Below are 6,000 nucleotides of genomic sequence, written 5' to 3' on the forward strand. Positions count from 1 at the left end.
AGGACAACGTTTTAATAAAATCCGCCATGTCTGACTGAGCCTTTTCTCCATCCACGGAGAAGCCACCTTGAGTGTGCCACGTGATTCTCATCAACTGCCAGAAGTCGATTTCCTGGCCTCAATCCTGAAGGCGTTTGACCTGTATTTTCAGGTAACAGCTCTTCTGTGTCAGGTGCTGACTCAAGCATTTTGCAGACGCTATTTCTTTAGGTATTTTGGATGAATCCTTCAAATCTACCCATCCCCTTAGAAGACACCTGTCAGTTCCAACTCCTCACAATTTTAGTTCAGAAAACGGCCTGAAAGTAGCCCTGTGGGGCTCTGCCTCCCACCCCCAGCGGACCACCAGGCGTTGTTGGTGCCGGAGAGCTGTGGAGAGCAGTTGGAGGTTTCCCACGGAACTGGCAGGAATCTGACCCTGTACCATTGTACCAGGGATGGCAGGGGCACTGGCTGGTGGGAGGTGACACAGAGTGAAGGCAAAGGAGCTGAGCTATGTGGGTAGCCTGGCGACGGCTCCCGGAAGAGATGGAGACACCGCCCCACTGGCAGGGAGATCAGATGCAGGAAGCTTAGATGGGAAGCGAAGATGGTCTGGGTTAAGAAACGGGCAGGTGCCGGCTGTGGTACAGGCTGGTCTGCTAGCTACGCAGCGAAGGCAGGAGAATCATGAGTTCAAGGCCACCTTTGGTTCCACCTAAAGTCCCCAGGTATAATGGTCACACCTTTAATCCCAGCACTTGGGAGACAGGCAAGTGGATCTCTCTGAGGTCAGCCTGGTCTACATAAGGAGACCCTGTCTCGATAAAAAAAAAAAAAAAAAAATCAGGGGCTAGGAAGATGGCTTACAAGTACTGGTGGCCTTGCAAAGGTTTCAATCATGGCAGCCAACTGCCCTTAACTCGTGTAGTGGCCTCCACAGCTCCACAGGCGCTGCAGGCATACGGTGCACATGCAGGCAAAATCCCTGTACACATAAATAAGTTTTTTTTTTCAACAGGGACTCAAGGTAGCTCTAGCTGGCCTAGAAAGAGATATCTCTGTAAAGAGATATGCCTGCCTCTGCCTCCTACTGCTGTGATTAAAGGTATGTGCCACCATACCTGGCATAATAAAAAAACTTTAAAAAGATATGGATGGCCAGGGTGGCATTGGAGGGGTGGCTCAGTGGTTAAGACCTCTGCTCTTACAGAGATGCTAAGTTTGGTTCCCAGCATTTATCGTGGGTGGCTCACAACTGCTGGTAACACCAGCTCCAGGTGGAGCCAGTGCCTTTGGCCTCCGTGGGCATTCTGCACTTATGTGCACAGATGCATATGCATAATTTAAAATAAGACTGGAGCTGGACATTGTTCAGTGGTTAAGAGTACACATTACTCTTCCAGAGGACCCGAGGTTGAGTCCCAGCACCCATATAAAGCAGCTCACAAATGCCTGTAATTCCAGCCCCAGGGGATTGTCCAGGGTCCCCCACATGTAAGTGGCATACACCCAGACACACACGTGCACACACGCACACGCACGTGCTTGTCTTACAAACAGGAGGGCCCAAGTTCAATCTCCAGTTCATATAGTTTGTTGGTTTCGTTTTTCAAGACAGGGTTTCTCTGTGTAGCCTTGGCTGTCCTGGAACTCACTCTGTAGCCCAGGCTGGCCTCAAACTCACAGCGATCCTCCTGCCTCTGCCTCCTGAGTGCTGGGATTAAAGGCGTGCACCACCACCGGGCCTGGCTAAAGTCTGAATCTTAAAGAGTGGGAAAATACCTGAGAAGAAAGCTTTGCAAGAGGTGGCACCCACTGTGGCTGGGCAGGAGGTGGCATCACATCCCGGTATAGGCCAGAAGTGAGGACTGAACTGTTTGTCACCCGCTCAGGGTTTTGTGGTGGGAAGGTGGGTACCGAGCCTCACCTGGTTACTGAGGGCCTGGTTTAGAAGCTGACATTAATTAGACCAAGATAACAGTACAGGAACCTCGGCAGCCTCACATTATCTAGGAAAGGCTGGGAGAATGACAAGTCAACCCAAGGAGATTAATTAGTCACTAGACCACTGTCAAGGGGAAGCAGGGTCCAGGATAGGCCTAAGGAAAAGCATGTCACCCACTATGGAGGGTCTTAGGTAAATGGCTGCCTCCCAGAGAGTGGTGTGGGGTGTGGTCAGCGTGCAAGAACGTGGCTTATTGGCTCAGCGGTGGGAGATGGGGATGAAGGGGACTCTGATTGGCTGGCTATCCTGACCGCTGGAGGTGGGCCCATGGCTCCTTCTGTCCATTCCTTCACCAGCCGTCCTGCTGAGCATTTGCTAGGAGCCAGACTGGGAGCTTCTTCAAGGGCAGCGCCACACAGGGCAGTCTCCCCACCATCACCTCCCGGCAGTCTTGAGTGGTCCAGACCTGGTCCAGGAAGAAGGGGGAGGAAGCAGGGCGATCTACAGGCACTGTAGGGTCAGGGAAACGTGAATTTGCTGTTGTGGTCCCTAAAACTGCTTGCTCAAGGAAGCTTCGGCTGCGCTTTACCTGGGTTTGGTCCCATTATGTTTCTCCCTGTTTGGGGCCACAGTGCCCCCCCTTTTTTTCTTCTCTCTCTCTCTCTCTCTCTCTCTCTCTCTCTCTCTCTCTCTCTCTGTGTGTGTGTGTGTGTGTGTGTGTGTGTGTGTGTGTGTGTGTGTGTGTGTTTCGAGACAGGGTTTCTTTTGGTGCCTGTCCTGGATCTCGCGCTGTAGACCAGGCTGGCCTCGAACTCAGAGATCCGCCTCTCTCTGCCTCCCGAGGGAGGGCTGGGATTAAAGGCGTGCGCCACTGCCCTTTTAAATTTGGTGCCTAATTGTTGGGCTTAAGGAAACAGAATGGGACTAAGTGTTAGGGGAGGTCCTCTGAGAGAGATTCCCCAGCCAGACCGCTGCTTGTCCACCGGAGAGGGTGGGGATGAGCCTGACCCAGAGAGGCACAGGCGCCCTCAGCTGTACCCCGAGTCCCTCCCTTCCTGTAACTTCCCCACACACTTCCTTTGCTCTCAACAAGATCCAGTTTGCCTGTGGGATCTTGGGCGACCACAAAGACATCTGTAGCCCAGGCTTGGCCCCAGCCCGGCCTGCATCTTCTCAGTACCCTTTGGAAAGCGGACTGATGGGGCGGACCGGGGGGCTCAGGCGGGGACAGGGAGGCTGAAGAGCTGAGAATGAAGGGTCACTCTCCTAAGAAGTGACACCGGAGGCGGGAGCGGTAAGCGGGCCTGCCAAGAATCGGGGCAGCAGCGTTTGGGTTCTCGTCCCACCATCCCACTTGGTCCTGAGATTCCCTTCTACTCGGGCGGCCCGGCTGCTGCCATAGCACCAGCCGCAGGGGGGCGCTGCTCCCCGACCGTCTGGCTCCTGGACGCCAGTTGGCCACAGCGCCCCCTGCAGATTAGTCTGTAGAGAAGCTCCAGAGAGGGGCTGCGGGTGGAGAAGGCTTTACGAGCCGAGCCGCCCATCCTCTGCCCCTGCCCCGCTGAGCCTGGGCTTGGGGCTCTCACACGCGGGTGCAGTCAGGCTCTGGGCTTCCCAGTGAGAAGGGCAGGGCCGGCTTTCTACCCTGGCGTCTCTCTGCCCAACCTGAGACACGAGCCTTTTGGACCCCACAGCCTCCCGCCCTGGATCTCCAGCCTTTCTTTTGAAGACTTCGGCCGCGCTGTCCCCAGACAAGCCCAGCTCCCTGCCTGTCCCCCTCACCCCTGCTCGGCTTCAGCTCTCCTCGCCCGTCTCTGGCTGGGCAGGCCCTCCTCGTCTTCCTCCGTCACTCAGCGGCCCGGGGACGCCAGGATTCTGATGGATGGATGGGCGGGTCCTCCTGCAGCCTGTGTTCACACTAGCCTCCCCCACCCACCCCCTCACCTCACCTTTTCATCCGCCATCGGGTAGTTTATCAGCAGAGACGGTACCTGGAGGAAGGGACTTCCAGATAAGCAAGTAGGCTGGAGTAATTAAGAGAGGCAATTGCAGCTCGGCAGATAAGGCTTTCCCGGGCTCCCTGGGGAGGGAGTGCCAATGGATGATGCTCTGGGGTTTTTTCTTTTTCTTTTTCTTCTTTTCTTACTTTTTTTTTTTTTTTTTTTTTTTTTTTTTTTTTTTTTTTTTTTTTTTTTTTTTGAGACAAGGTTCCTCCGTGTAGCCCTGGCTGTCCTGGAACTCGCTCTGTAGACCAGGCTGGTCTCAAACTCACAGGGATCTGCCTGCCTCTGCCTCCGGAGTGCTGGGATGTGGGTACTGGTTTTCAGGTTCCTTGTGGCGTTACCCAGCAGGTCTGCATTGAGAGGATGATTAGGACCACGGGCCTGAGTGCAGGTGTCTGAGATGGTCTGCACTTGGCTGTGCTGGGGCGGGGGTGGGGGTGGGGTGTCTTTTGCTCCACCCCTTGGCGTTTCTATAAATACCCTGGGGCAGAGACAGTCAGGGCTCGTTGGAAAAGGTTCCAGGCCCTCTCGAGGCTATCCTGTATTTTCTATTCCAAATCCTCCTATCTAACATTTCCTGCTCATACTCAAGAAAACTCTGGGGAACTGTGGGGTTGGTGGGTAACCCCCCCCCCCACTGGGATTAAAGGTGTGTGCCACACCGCCCAGCTGAGAATGCTCTGGAGACTGGCTTCTCTATCCACGGCACAGCTGTTGACGGAAGGAAAATAGAGAGGCAGAGGAAATAGGGCCCTGGCTCCGGGCAGCCAAAGCAAAGTTTAAAGCTCAACTCTGGAGAAGTGGCTCAGTGGTTAAGAGTACTGGCTGCTCTTCCAGAGGTCCTGAGTTCAATTCCCAGCAACCACATGGTGGCTCACCACCATCTGTAATGGGATCCAATTCCCTCTTCTGGTGTGGATGAAGACAGGTCATTTATATACATAAAATAAATACTTTTTAAAAAAAAGCTCAATTCTGATGGCCACTGAGTTGTGAGACCAGCCTCAGTTTCCCTGTCTGTCACATGCAAATACTACTACTTACTTCAGCCTTCTGCACAGGGCACAAAATCAATACAGTTGGTTCCCGTCTCTGCCAGGGAGCCAGGTCACCTTATTCCTGCTGCCTGGGTTTTACCCCAAAGCTATTAACCTTTTGTACATACCCTCCACATACCAGGCATGCCTAAACCCACAGTGTCAGGGACTCCTTGTTACCACTGGGAAAGCTGAAATGCAGGGAGGTGACCAGGATTAGCAGAAGGTGACAGCAGAAGTGGACCCAGAGCCCAGGGTCTAGGGGCACCAGGGCAGCAGGTGGCTGGAGCACAGGCCAGCGCTTCAAGGGTCTGGGGTGGGAGAGAAGGCTAGGCCGTGTTCCTGTCCCACCATCACCCAGGTCACGGGCAGAAGACTTCAGTGAGTCCTTTCAGACCCTCGACTGGTAGCCAGTCTGGATACACGGTCTCTTCGTGTCCTGAGCATTCGGCTCCCTCTCTCCTGTATCCGGCATCTCAGGCGGCAGCAGATTAAAGGTGTTCGCGGGGGTGATCATTAGGACCTCCTCCCCACTCTCCCCACCCCCACCCCGTCACTTGGGGCCTGTAATCAATGAGACGGAAAATGAGAAAGTGTCAGGAGCTAGCAATGCATGGAGAGCAGCTGGGGCAGGCCCCGCAGCGTGCCTGAGTGGGTGGACCCCCGGCCCGCCACCCCCAGCTCTAATGCCAAAGCAGCCATTTCTGCCATCCGCTAAGTGCCCAGCCGGGCCAGGCTCCCAGCTGGATGTCCGTCAGTGAGAAGGCCTACCGTCAACACGTCCATAAACCTCATCTTGAAAAATGTCATGAAACCCGTGTGTTGCTGCAGGAAAATGTGTCCAGGACACATGTCAAAGCAGCTGACACCGTGGTGCCTATAAAGGATCCCATTTATGTTATTACGTAGATATTGGTATGCACACAAGGGGGACTGAGGAGCAGTTTCTCCTGGGAGTAAGTACAGAAAACACTTCCCCTGTGTTGAACCCCAGTAAAAATAACTTTAGGATGAAGTATTTCCCTTATGGGGT

Source organism: Peromyscus leucopus, chromosome 22, assembly GCF_004664715.2.
Source record: "Peromyscus leucopus breed LL Stock chromosome 22, UCI_PerLeu_2.1, whole genome shotgun sequence".
NCBI classification, from domain to species: Eukaryota; Metazoa; Chordata; class Mammalia; order Rodentia; family Cricetidae; genus Peromyscus; species Peromyscus leucopus.